The following is a 13,655-nucleotide window of genomic DNA, read 5'->3' as shown; positions in this document are numbered from 1 at the left end:
GTGCGCCCGCCCACAGAGCTCCAGAGCAGACCCTCTGGGGAGCGCACCTGTAACTCCTGCAGGCTGGGATGGGAGCGCTGCCCTGTTCTCAGTCAGGACACTGGCTCAACCAGGGCACAAGCCCCGCTGAAGGGGTGGGGAGTATTTCCAATTCTCTTTCAGCCCAAGAGAAGCTACCGCTGTGCCCCTGCTAGGATTTCCTTGTAAATTCCAGTGAGCTCCTAACTAGCTGAGGCTTTTTTTCCTGCCTCTTTTTCTTCCGCCTCAGTTCCCCCTTTTTTCTACCTCCCCTTTGCACGTTCATCTCTCCTTCCTGTCTTTCTGATGACCTCCTTCCTTTCCTTAAAGGGTTATCTCGGTCAGGTTCAGCTTCTTGCTGTGGAGTTCAAGGTTTGAGGGAAGTGTTTCTTTTTCAGGTTACATCTATCTGAGGAAGCCCAGCAGAGTTCCTGACCCATAAGCTGTCATCAGACACAGAAAGATCCTGACCTCAGGAATTCAAATGACAAAATTATGAACAAGTGAAACTTGGGTTTCTGGAAACTTTGGGGGAGTTCGATAAAACTCACTAATTTTATCTGTGTCTGGTGTCTCTGTGACAAGGAAGGCAGGATAGAGAGAGTCAGGCCAACTGTGGCTACAACGGCCACACCAAAACCTGTTTTGCTTTAAGTGGGTTTACTTAACTACAATGACACATTTTAGAAATACACAGTGAGCAAAAGCACATTTCTTAGTATTTAAAAATTCCTGGCATGCTTGTCTTTGGGACCCACAGACAATAAAGCAATATTCCCAAGAATTCTCAGAAACTCAAAAGGGCATGATTATCTTAAACACACTTTTGTCTTCATAGTCTATTATTTGGGTAGCTTAGATTCATGTTCAAAACATGAACTGGACTAAGGTTAGCAATACTTACGAAGGAAGACCTCCCCTTTTCCATGGGATTCAAACACAGTGGGATTTTGAGCTCTCCTTGTCCCTCAGCTTTGTAAAGAGCCAGGTAAGGAAGGACTAGGGGAGCCCAGGTTTCCTGTCCAGTCGGGTAGCTCATTTCATGGGCTTTAGTCCTATAGACCATTCTGACCCGCGATGCAGGATTTTCCACAGTCCAGATTGAGAGTCCATGAGAGAAGTGAGAGGCTATTGCCAGGAATTTTTATTTGTAGAGAAATCTCTTGAGACGCTCTTCTCCATCTCCACCCTACCCGGGTATCCATCCCATTGTATTTGGCCCAACATCTCTAAAATTCGGTCCAAAAACAATGGGTGAGTCTCTCTCCCAAAGGCCTTATAACTTTAAGTGAAGTTAGGTCTAAAGCTAAACGTCTGTCTCCCACACCGCCATCTGGTAGGGGCACATGGTATCCCATGAGTGAAGCACCTGCAGAGTATCAGCAGGGCTGGGACACTCACCCTGACATCACCTGGCACACACAAAGAGCTGGACACCCTGGACCTGTGAGCTCAGTTTCCAGGGCGGAAAGAGGTAGACTGCTTGTATGTATTCTGTCCAAAAAAATGGCTGCTCCAGGCCTGACCCTGTTGGAGACTTGGTGTTAGGGGAGGTGATGTCACTTTGCTTCCTGCAGCTGCTACAGTCTGAGGAGTCACTCCAACTCCAAAATCCCTGAGAGGAGCAGCAGCTGAAAGACAGCGTGTGTGGGCTTCCGGACCGGAGAAGCGCTTGCACTCAGTGGCAGCAGCAGAAAAGCCAAGAGGAAAATAGCAAGCGAGTTAATGGCGGGGCTAGGAGCTGCTGGGCAACCTTGAAGAGAGGTGGCATCTCTCCACACACTAGGCTAGTGCTGAAGTTGCTCTTGAGTCTGAGTGGCCAACATAGATCTACGTACTCGTTCTCAGCAAAGGCTAGAAGCTGGAAATACTACCACTGGGTTAGTTTCTCTCTCTCTCTCTCTCTCTCTCTCTCCCTCTCTCTCTCTTCATGAGCGGGGGCTTGTGTGACTGGGGGCAGAATGTCGGGGTTGGGTATCTTCCTCAATTCCTCTCGACTTTATACACCGAGGCAGAGTCTCTCACCTGAACCCACATCTCCACCAAACTCAACAGACAACCTAGCCAGCTTGCTTCAGTCTTGGCCTCCAGGGTGCCCTGAAATACCCAGCTGACATTTACTTGGGTTTGGAGGACCCTAACATTGGTCCTTGCCGTCGCACATCAAGGACTCTGCTACCCAGATGTCCCCCTAACCCCAGTTTGGGAGTTTCTGTTGCTTTTAGGATGACTTTGCTATGAGCAGGGCGTTTCTCTCAACTGGCTGTTCACAGAATCCCAGAACAGTTAGTGTGTGCTAATAACCAACCCCAGTGAAAGTGTGTTCAAACACATGGAATAGCTGCCCAAAAACCTGAAGGCCCAAACTTTCTGACATATGAACATTAGCACACGAAGTGATTTAAAAGCTCTCATGTCGATCTGGTGCTTTGTGAGTGAATTGGAGTGTGTCTAACAATCTGCCGCTTTCTGTAGAGTCCGGTATTCTTGTGCATCTCTAGCATGTCCCATTGCAGTTAGGGGGACAAGGCCACATCGCCTTTCTTATCACAAAGCCCTTTTCTCCACCCCCCCATTTGCCATTCATTAATTCGGTAATAATTGAATCCATTTATCCACCCACTTACTTAGTCATACCTTGTACTAAGAACGTGTGACTGTCGGCTGCAGTGACCAGCGCTGGTGGAAGACTGCCAGCAATGAAGTGTGCTTTCGTCTTTGAGATCCTCACCGTCCTGTTGAACTGAGGCAAATGGCAGCTGAAGGCACAGAGCCTTCGATTGGCCTGTGGTGTTAGGAAACTCTCGATCCTTGTGGAAGAGACTTTCTTATTGCTGAGGATACCCGACTCAAGCCACTAAAGGGAGGAGGGGCTTATTTGGGCTAAGGGTTTGAGAGTGTAACAGTCCAGTACATGACAGAGAAGGCGTGGGGCAGGTGGATCCATGGAAGGGGCGGTGTGTGGCTGAGAGTTTTCATCTTTTCACATCTCAACACAACAGGGAGTAGAGATAGGATACAAAGTGGGGTTAGGCTATCAGCCCAATGATCAACATTACAGAAAACTATCGCCACCTTCAGTTGGACTCCAACTTAGAGAGGTTCCCTATACCTTACCCCAAACAGAACAATCAAGTAGGAACCAAGCATGGAGGGGTGGGGAGCAGACTTCACATCTAGACTATAACAGTCGTCAGGGGATGAGGTCTACATGAACATAGCCTGCTCTATTAGCTGGTCTTTCAGGGCGGGACTCCTGGGAAGACCAGACGATCACAGTGGGTATGGTGGTTTGAAGGAGAAATGAGCCCTATGGTCTCGGACATTTGAATCATTGGTGCCCAGTTGGTGGTGTTGTCTGGGGAGGTTTAGGAGGTGTCGCCTTGCTAGAAGAGTATGTCACTGGAGGTAGCTGTGGGAGTGAGGCCTCATGGCATTCCGGTTTGTGGGCACCCAGCTTCTTGTTCTGTGTTCTGTCCACTGCCTGCTACCTCCACCCTGCCCTTATGGACTTTGATCCTCTGGAACCACAAGCCAAAATAAATTCTTCTTTCTATGAGTTGCCTTGGTCATGGCGTTTTATCACAGCAACAGCAAAGTGACTGACATGGTGGGTCTAAGACCAAGAACCGTGCTGGCTGGGAGGAAAAGCAGAAGGAAGACCGTGTATCATTTTCCTGACAACTACATATCACACAGACTTGCTGTGATGCTTGCCATGTGGCAAGTGGCTTATTAATGCTGTATCAGAATGTTAAAGGGGTAATAAATGCTATGGTTTGAATATGCAATATCCCAGGGGACATTCTTCTCAGGCCTTGGTCCCCAGCTCAGCTTGGTAGTTATGGCACATAGAGAGGTTGGGCCTTGCTGACTGAGGAAGGCCCTGAGGTGACTTCAAAATAAAAGAGCAAAAGTAAGAGTAGATTTTTGCCATTATATGTCTTTTGACTTTGTTCCTGTGTAGAAACAAACTGTTAATAATTTTCTTTCTTATATTGATGACAACAACAGCAACATTATCAACAATAATAGCAATAACAATAGCAATAGCAACATCATCAATAATTCCTCTACCCCTGAGCTACAGCCCCAGTTCTCCAAACCTCCAAATACATCTGCAGTCTGTCTGTGGCACCATGGGGATCTCACTGAGGTGACTGTTCTGCTGTCTATAAGTGTTCAGGTGTCAGGACTCCATGTCATGGCTCTGAAGTCACAAAGCCTTCTCTCTTTTCTAGTTTCAAGGAAGTATGGTGAGGTTTGGAGAATGATGGGTTCTTGAAGACGTGGCAGCAGGCTTTGGGGCCCAGCATGCGACATCAGTTCCCTCTGGAGGAGGTTTGGCCAGCACTGGACTCTTCTTCTTAATAACTTTGTAGTCTCAATCTATTCTCAGGAGTTCTCCAGAAGATAATTCTTTCCTAATTTCACCTCAACACACATTTTCCTGGTATCCTTGGCAACATCATAGGCATGTTGGGCACATCATTCCAATTATCCTCAGAACAGCCTTGCATGATTGGCATTAATCGCTGTACCTTGGGTGGAGGAAGTTAAACCTAGAGAGGCTGGACTCGGAATTGTAAGTCTCAATAGCATCTAGGCTTGTCTGGTCCTAAATCTTGCTTTTCTGCTATACCTGAAACATAGATTATTGGTAAATCATCATGCGTTGTTTGAGCTCACTGAGAAACTAGCTCTGAAAGCCACATTGCCCATCCCTCCCCTTTCAGACACTAGCATGTTGCGGTCAATGACCTTTAACATCCCTATCTGGGAACGGGCTGCCTCCCTGACTTTGTGACAGGCTGCAGAGAGAGGAGAGCAAAACAGCCTCAAAATAAAACATTGTATCCTTGAGAACAGTTAGAGGGTGAACTGCCTCCAACAGCAGATACTATTACTTAAGATATAAAAATGCCTACAGTGGTAAAGAGAAGCCAGAAGTTCAGCCATGGGAGGCTCATCCATAGCGAGGGAGCTCAATGGGGAGCCCCACTGACTGCCTCAACTTCCCCAGCCTGTCTGTGCTGGCTGTTACGAGCTCCTTATTTGATGACGCTATCTCTATCTGGTGGTAATTGTTCTTCCGCTGGGAAGCCTCACTGAGGGGACACCCTGCTCTGTCCCAAACTCTCCACCTTGATCTTCAGCTGTTTTCTTTCAAGGGGCTTCCACAGTCAGTCTCTGGGGTTGTTTTGGGCACCGAATTTAGTGGTGTTTTGCTATCTACCAGTCTGTTTGCCTGCTGTGGACTAGTTAGTCGTTGACTTTGGTTTAACAATAAAGTCCTTCAGCCAGATGTGGTGGCACACGCCTTTAGTTCCAGTACTTAGCAGGAAGAGGTAGGTGGACCTACATGAATTCCAGGACAGCCAGGGTTACACAGAGAAAGCATATCTTGAAACAAACAAAAAACAAAACAAAATCCTTCAAAACCAAAAGTATAGCCATTATAGGTCATTCCCTGGACTGCACAGAGCAACACTGTATTTCTGCTATTTAACATTTCTATCGTTAGGTATAAAATAATGTGAAGAAGGAACAGGAGCACACAGAGTGAGTTATGGGTGCTCCTATTAGACACACAAAAGCCAGGAAATACTGAGAACACTGGGCGGAACACCACTTTTCCAATTGGTGTGTGCACACTGCCTTCTCGAAGAAATTAGTCCAGTAGCTAGCTTCAAATTTGTCTCTATCTTTGTTTGAACTTCCAGCCTAGCTTTACTCTGCTCAGCTATTAGCCGAAACAGCTTTATTCATCAACCAATAAAAGCAACACATAGACAGAAGGACCTTCCACATTAAAACTGTGTACTAGGTCTCCAGTAGAAAGCATATATGATTTTCTGTATTATTTAGAATCATGTAGAACCTGAGGTAAGTCGACCAAAGCTGTTTGGAAAGTTTCAGAGTTCTTCAGTGCTCTCTGAGCCTCAAGTGACGGCCACGTGTCTTCTGAGATCCTAAGAAAGCTGATAAGGAAACCATATTTGCCAGAGCTTTCCAGAAGAGGGAAGCGGAGGGGCCTCAGTTCTTGATTCATCTAGCCATTCAAGCAGAAGGGTGCTTGGCGCTTGGTCAGGAGCTTTAGGTTTTTGTGTATTTGTTTACAGTACTGGGGTTACATGAAAATGCTAAGTGGCCCTTCTCCTTTGTGCTCCACAAATGCATGCCTGCTTGTGTGTGACACCCCCACCCCGTTTCCACCTCCATTGTATTTAATCCTTACTCAGTCTCTGATGAGGCTTCTATTGTTAGTAAGAGGGTCCAGCCCCGCTCTAGTTCCCAGCATCTCTAGTTTCTTTATAGCTGGAGCGATACAGGCTTGGTCTGACTCTTGGCTGCAACATTTTCCAGTGTTTCAAAGCAAGTTGTTCTGTGTTAATCAGTAGCTCTAGAAAACTAAGAAATGCCTGGTTTTTTGTTTTTTGTTTTTAACCTCGGAGTGCAGATGAATCAGAAGGGCAGTGTGTGAATCTTTACAGCTCTGTCCAATCTGTGGACGGCCTACAAACTCATGGGATGAACTGCCTTGACCCTCCAGGGCATGAAACAAAGTTGTTGTTGCTATGCATGAAATTCCAGATAAATGTTACTTTTTTTATTTATCCCTTACAATAATTTCATACTTAATGAAATTATTTTGAAAGCCACTGCTAGACCCATTTGGCAAACAAGGTTTTCCGACATGAGGAATTCAAAAACTTAGCTACTCTCATACCACAGGGAGGACCAGGATTCGGGGTCAGCTTGTCCAGCTAAAGTTCCTGTGCCACCACCAGTTCATGCTGTCAAGTGACACCCTGGAGCTATGGGGAAGGCTAAGCTGCCAAGGCCCTTGGCACAGATGCTATTAGTTTCATGACTATACCTCTAACTGGCTGCATAAACTCTGGGTTTACTCCTCGGCCTTTCTGTGTGTTTCCCCTTCAGATGGAGGCTCACATTAGTGATCGTTTCATGTAACAATTGTGAGGACTGATACATAAATAGAAATTTCTCTGACTCAGAATAGTAGCAGATACGTACAAGTTCCACAGAATATCAATGGCCACTCACTACCTGAAGTCCTCTGAACCCTTCCTCTGAGCGCTTACCTTTCTGCCACACTCCCTTGGTTCTCTTGGATAAGAGAAGGAGCGAATTGTTTTGTTATTCAACGAATTTCCCAGGGAGACTGAGGCCTAAACAAAGTCAGAGCCTTGGCTCTTTGAATGCAGGATTTTTAAAAATCCTTCATTGCCAAGATGTCTTTCCTACTCATGTTTCATTCTGAAAAATCAAGAGCGGCCCAGCTGGCTTTTCCTCACTCTTACCTGTGGACGATGGGACCAGTGACCGACAGGGGCACTGAAGGCCACTCAAAGATTCATTATTTATTTATTTTGTGGCTCTGGGGATCGAACCCAGGACCTTGCTCACCCACGAGGCTACACCACTAGTCCCTATTTATTTTGAACTCCAAGACCTTTTACAGCCTGAGTAAGCATGTCTCTACCAAGCTTTGCCTACAGTCCTCTTCCAATATTGGTTTTGATAATGAGATGACAGTGTCATTATGTTTCACATATTGATCTTAAATTTACTCTGTAGCCCAGGCTAGACTTGAATTCAGTATCCTCCTACCTTAGTCAACCAAGCGGTTGTGGAGTTGTTAATGGGACTGCAGGCCACCGGGTCCAGCCCCTGTCTACTTAAAAGCCTTACTCTTTACAAACTGTCAAAATTCCTTCTGGCCTTTGTGTTCAGTTCTCTGAGGATGAAGACACCTTTAATAACATGTTTGCTCTCACAGAACTGGCAATGACGGGAATCTCATGAAGGAATTAATGAGGTTCCATTCAGAACCCCCTAAACATGGCTGTTGTCACAGACTGAGCTACTCAGGATAGTGTCGTGAGAGAAGGGCCTGTGTTTTATCGGGCATTTGCTTTTCTCACTAAAGCAATAATTTTGACAATGACAGAAACTCAACAACATCTATTCTCAGTACTTTCTCAAGTTGGCCTAATAAATTAAAAAAAAAAAAAGGCTATCAGGTCAGTCTGGGATAGGTGCCCAATTTACCTTTTTCTCCTTGGTGCTGCACTTTGCCAGAGGGGCTCTGGAACACTTTCAGCCCAGAACCACAGTTTATCTGGCATGACTCTGTGACCTAAACCCCTGACTGGATTTCATCCTATCCCGTTACATCATCGTGACTAAATTTTTCTTGAAAATATGTTGTTTGCCTCCGGCATGTGCTAGCTGACTTGGGCTTGGAAAGCTCTGTCCTGGATGGAGCTACTGATGCTGGCGTCCTTTCTAAAGAGCAGGGGTGCTATTTCCTTGAGGCTTCTTTGAGAAGGGGACAGCTAAGTGCTCTAGAAGGAACATTCTGTCTCTTAAACGGAAATTCCACATGCAGCCTATCTCAGCAAGAACCATATACTCCTGACGACAGGAGTTGGATTCTCCTACCGTGTAATTTTGCCGGAATTCATGACGGTTCTCGTAGTGACTTAACACTGACCTTATGTTTCTTTCCATGATGATAGTCTGCAGTCTCCTGTTCAGATGCTGGCAAGAGAAACAAATTGGCTGAACAATATAGGACTGAAGTTTGTAAGTGAACAGAAAGCCTGGCCAAGATCAGAAAAAAAAACCCAGAAAGTGTTTAAAGGACAGGATGTCCAATCAGGGTAAACTGAGATCACAAAGGCTGTCTCGAGATCTCTGGTCTGCATTGAAAATGCCAGTCAGCAAAGGTTTGGAACAAGAGGCAAAAAGAACTGCCATCTAGCTTTGTGAGACCAAGAGGGGAGACACATGGTACTCGAAGTGTTCTGTCCCTGTGCTGAGGCTGCTCATAGTCACATCTGTGCGCCAGGTGATGCTATACATACACCAGCTGATGTGCCCTCATGTTGCTGAATGGAGATTCATGGACCACCATTAATATGCCTCAGGTGAATCTGTTTCCCCCATGAACACTGATAGAACCCCAGAACAGTTCTCCAACTCCTAAACGGGCAACAGGGGGATGCTTCCTGGCTTTATTGGCTCCATTCTGACGGCAGCAGCATCAGCATCACCTGGGAACTTGACAGAGATGCAGATTCTCAGTTCTACCAAAGATCTCCCTCCTGAGAGGGAGGGACAGCAGCCTACTTTACCCAGCACTCTTCCTGTCCAAGATTCCCGAGCAGGCTAAGATTCCAGAATCATGAATCTAGACCAGTGGTTCTCAACCTGTAGGTTGAGACCTTTGCAGGGGTCGCATATCAGATATTTACAGTGTGATCTATAACAATAGCAAACTTACAGTTATGAAGTAGCAATGAAATGATTTTATAGTTGGGGGTCAGCACAACATGAGGAACTGTATTAAAGGGTTGTAGCATTAGTGGTTGACAACCACTGATCTAGACTATCCCTTTCTAACTCACAGCTGCCAATCAACTGCCACATACGTCTCCTAGTCCACTTTAGAGTCTGTGATGGCAGTCCTAAGGCCAAGCAGAGTTTTCGAAAGTGTACCCAAGTGCAGATCAGAACAGGAAACACCCACATCTGGCGCCTGCCTTGATTCAGGAGCCCAGCCCTTCAGTTCCACTCAGGATTAGGTTCAGCTTGGCTGCTGAGAACTAGGCTTGTCATGATTCCTTCTTTTTCATTAGTCATCCCCTTGACCTCTTCCATTATCCCAGGACCCCAGTCCTCGGAGCCAGCTACAAGGATTTGTGTGAACAGCCAGGCCCAGCTGGTGTCAGTGCTGATTGTGAGCCTCCAGGCTGGACCTATGCAGGGGCAAATGGAGAAAGGGCTGGGGAGGGTCTGAACATTGCGTGAGCAGGGGATATTCCTTTGGTTGGACCAATACCAGCAAGTTCCAATGATGTTTGAAAGGCAGCTTCGCCAAGGTCAATAGGGGGTGGAGGAGTTCCCGCTCTGTGTTTCCCAGGCTGGGTTGACAGACTGGGAATTGGGTCAGACATGGGTGGGCAAGAGCATCAAGTCAGAGACCAACTTTGGAGGAGGGGAAAGTTCTATGTTGTGTCTGCTTCACCAGGGCTGCAGCCAGGATCTGGGAGAGATGAAAATGGAGAGCTGGTGGTGATGGTGAGATCCCAAGTGCATTATTCTTGTAGTCAGTGTGGCCTCAGGAAAATAGTATCTGGAGCCTTTTGCCCACCCTGCAGCCCTTGGTGGAGCACCAGCTACTCAGGGCGAGTGATTTTGGGGGGAGAGTCTACAACCACAGATTTACTAAACTAGCGTAATCTCCAGTAGCACTCTGTAAGCGTCTGTCCTTACACCCACAGAGGAGCGTAGTCTTTACCCCTCATTTAAAAAAAAAAAAATCTCTTTGCAACAGATGGAGACCACTACAGAAAATCACAACCAATCAAAATGCAGACTTCTAGAGTCTGGTCCCAATGGATATATCTACAAAGCACTCCAACACCTAAGGCTCAGGAAGCATTGTGGGAGAGTCAGAGGATCAGGAAGTTTGCTGTGAGATTGCATCTCCCAGTAACGTCAGAAGCTTCACTCATAAGCTCTCGCCCTCATGACTGACCGAACATGCCAAATCCCGTGAGTCTTCAGTCCTCCAGGAGAACTAAAACCAGGGACAGGAGCGGTGATCTTCTCCAAGGAAGTGCGCACCAATTGGTTATCATGGCCAGTCAGTCAGTCCTGAAGACATACATACAGACAGCATTACACTGGGAGAACAGATTATATTTAACTGTGTGTGTGTGTGTGTGTGTGTGTGTGTGTGTGTGTGCACGCGCGCGCAATAGAAATTAGTGGAGAAAATACCATGAATTTAAAGGAAAGCCAGGAAAGGGTATATGGTATATGGGAGGGTTTGGAGAGAGGAAAGGAAAGGGATAAAAGTTACAATTATATTATAGTCCCAGAAATAAAAAAAGGAATGACCTTGACTTAAAGAAATAACAACACTAAAAACAAGAACTATAACAACAAACTACCCCACAATAAAGAAACAAAAGCTTCATTTTCTTTTAGCTTTAAAGTAAAATCTGAATCTTAAAAACCACCCATTTTAACATAATATTCAGTGCTGGTCATATTCTTACTAAGGTCATAATTTTGTTTTTCAGAATTGGGGATTGGGGCACAGGGGACTGGATGGGGAGGAGACAAATCAGAACAAAGTATGTACAGAAATACCACAAAACCTATTACTTTGTATGCTAGTTAAAAAACAAATTTAAGAAATTTATAAAAAATAAATTTAAGAAATTCAGGCAGAGACTCAATTAATCATTTTCTAGGAATTTTGACCCTTCATTGTAAGTTTCAGATTTATTTGTCATAAAGCATTGAGAATAATTTGTGTACCAGTTGGGCTAACTATTTTATGATTATCTTCATGTGAATAAAAATAAATTTCCAACCCTCATAAAAATACCATTTTAACAGTGAGGACAACATCAGAGAGGTAAGAAACTCACCATGTAGAAAGTGCTGGAGCTGAACCTGAAACCCTAGATTTCTAGAAAGAATAATTCTTCCAGGTTTGCAGAGTCCTTGGTCAGATACTCACTATTCCCCTCAAATGGTTTTAGAAAAAAGAGAAGAGCTAGGCTTGGTAATCCCAAGACAGGGGAGACTGAGGCAGAAGGATCATGACTGGAGGTTACTTGGGTTACACAGAAAGAATCTGTCTCACAAAACAGAAGAAAAGATGGAGTCGTAGCTCAGTGGTAGAGCCCTTGCTTAGCAAGGCTCTGAGTGTGACCCCAGCACCAAGACAGACATACAGTGACATATCCTATATAAACATACAGGCTCAAATATCGTAGAATTGCATTATAAATCATAGTTTTCAGTGTTTTGTTTTCACTTGCTTTTTTTCTAGCAAGGTCACCGAATAGTGCCCCAATATCACAGTTCCTTTAATGTTGGAGGCTCAGGAACTCACTTGGCAATGCTTTTCTGGATACAAAGGCATGGAGCAGACTTGAGTCTTACCACCAACCCTTGGATCCTCCTCTCCCTCCAGTATTAGCCCTTCCTCTTGGAGACACAACCACTGTGGAGCAAATGACAAGAGCTGGCTCCCACCCACTCTGCGCCGCCGTTGGCCTCGTGCATTTGCAGGCACGACAGATTGTAGGCCAGAGGTTTTCTGGCTGGGTTGGTGTTTACGTTTCTCTTCTGGGAACCTGCAGAGTACCTTCTCACGACAAAGAGAACAGAATGTCCAGGTGAGGGCTCCATGTAGGCCCCAGGTCGACTTCTCCATGTTCAATGAACTGAGTGGGTGTTGTCCTCAGCAACGAGGCCCCGCTGCCAGTTTGCAGAGAGCAGTCTTTCGTCTTAACAACCACTGAACCTGATAGAAGAGAAAGTGGGAAGTACTCTACAACACATGGGCACAGGAGACCACTTCCTACGTATAACCCCAGCAGCACAGACATTAAGGGCCTCATTGAATAAATGGGACCTCCTGAGACTGAGAAGCGTCTGTAAAGCAAAGGACACTGTCATTAAGACAAAAAGGCAACCCACTGACTGGGAGAAGATCTTCACCAACCCCGCAACTGACAAAGGTCTGATCTCCAAAATATATAAAGAACTCAAGAAACTAGACCGTAAAAGGCTAATCAACCCAATTATAAAATGGGACACTGAGCTGAACAGAGAATTCTCAACAGAAGAAGTTCAAATGGCCAAAAGACACTTAAGGTCATGCTCAACTTCCTTAGCAATCAGGGAAATGCAAATCAAGACAACTTTAAGATACCATCTTACACCTGTCAGAATGGCTAAAATAAAAAACACCAATGATAGCCTTTGCTGGAGAGGTTGTGGAGAAAGGGGTACACTTATCCATTGCTGGTGGGAACGCAAACTTGTGCAACCACCTTGGAAAGCAGTGTGGCGGTTTCTCAGGAAATTCGGGATCAACCTACCCCTGGACCAACCCAGCAATACCACTCTTGGGAATATACCCAAGAGAGGTCCTATCATACAACAAAAGTATATGCTCAACTATGTTCATAACAGCATTGTTTGTAATAGCCAGAACCTGGAAACAACCTAGATGCCCTTCAATGGAAGAATGGATGAAGAAAGTATGGAATATATACGTATTAGAGTACTACTCAGTAGTAAAAAACAAGGACTTCCTGAATTTTGCATGCAAATGGATGGAAATAGAAAACACTATCCTGAGTGATGTAAGCCAGACCCAAAAAGAGGAACATGGGATGTACTCACTCATATTTGGTTTATAGCCATAAATAAAGGACATTGAGCCTAGAATTAGTGATCCTAGAGAAGCTAAATAAGGAGAACCCAAAGAAAAACATATAGGCATCCTCCTGAATATTAACCTTCAGCAAGCGATGAAAGGAGACAGAGACAGAGACCCACATTGGAGCACAGGACTGAATTCTCAAGGTTCAAATCAGGAGCAGAAGGAGAGAGAGCACGAGCAAGGAACTCAGGACCGCGAGGGGTGCACTCACACACTGAGACAATGGGGATGTTCTATCGGGAACTCACCAAGGCCAGCTGGCCTGGGTCTGAAAAAGCCTGGGATAAAACCGGACTCGCTGAACATAGCGGAAAATGAGGACTACTGAGAACTCAAGAACAATGGCAATGGG

The sequence above is a fragment of the Microtus oregoni genome, unplaced genomic scaffold, assembly GCF_018167655.1.
Source record: "Microtus oregoni isolate MIOR12 unplaced genomic scaffold, Mior012 000031F_ref0000149, whole genome shotgun sequence".
Classification (NCBI taxonomy): Eukaryota; Metazoa; Chordata; class Mammalia; order Rodentia; family Cricetidae; genus Microtus; species Microtus oregoni.
Note: the sequence above shows the minus strand (reverse complement) of the source record.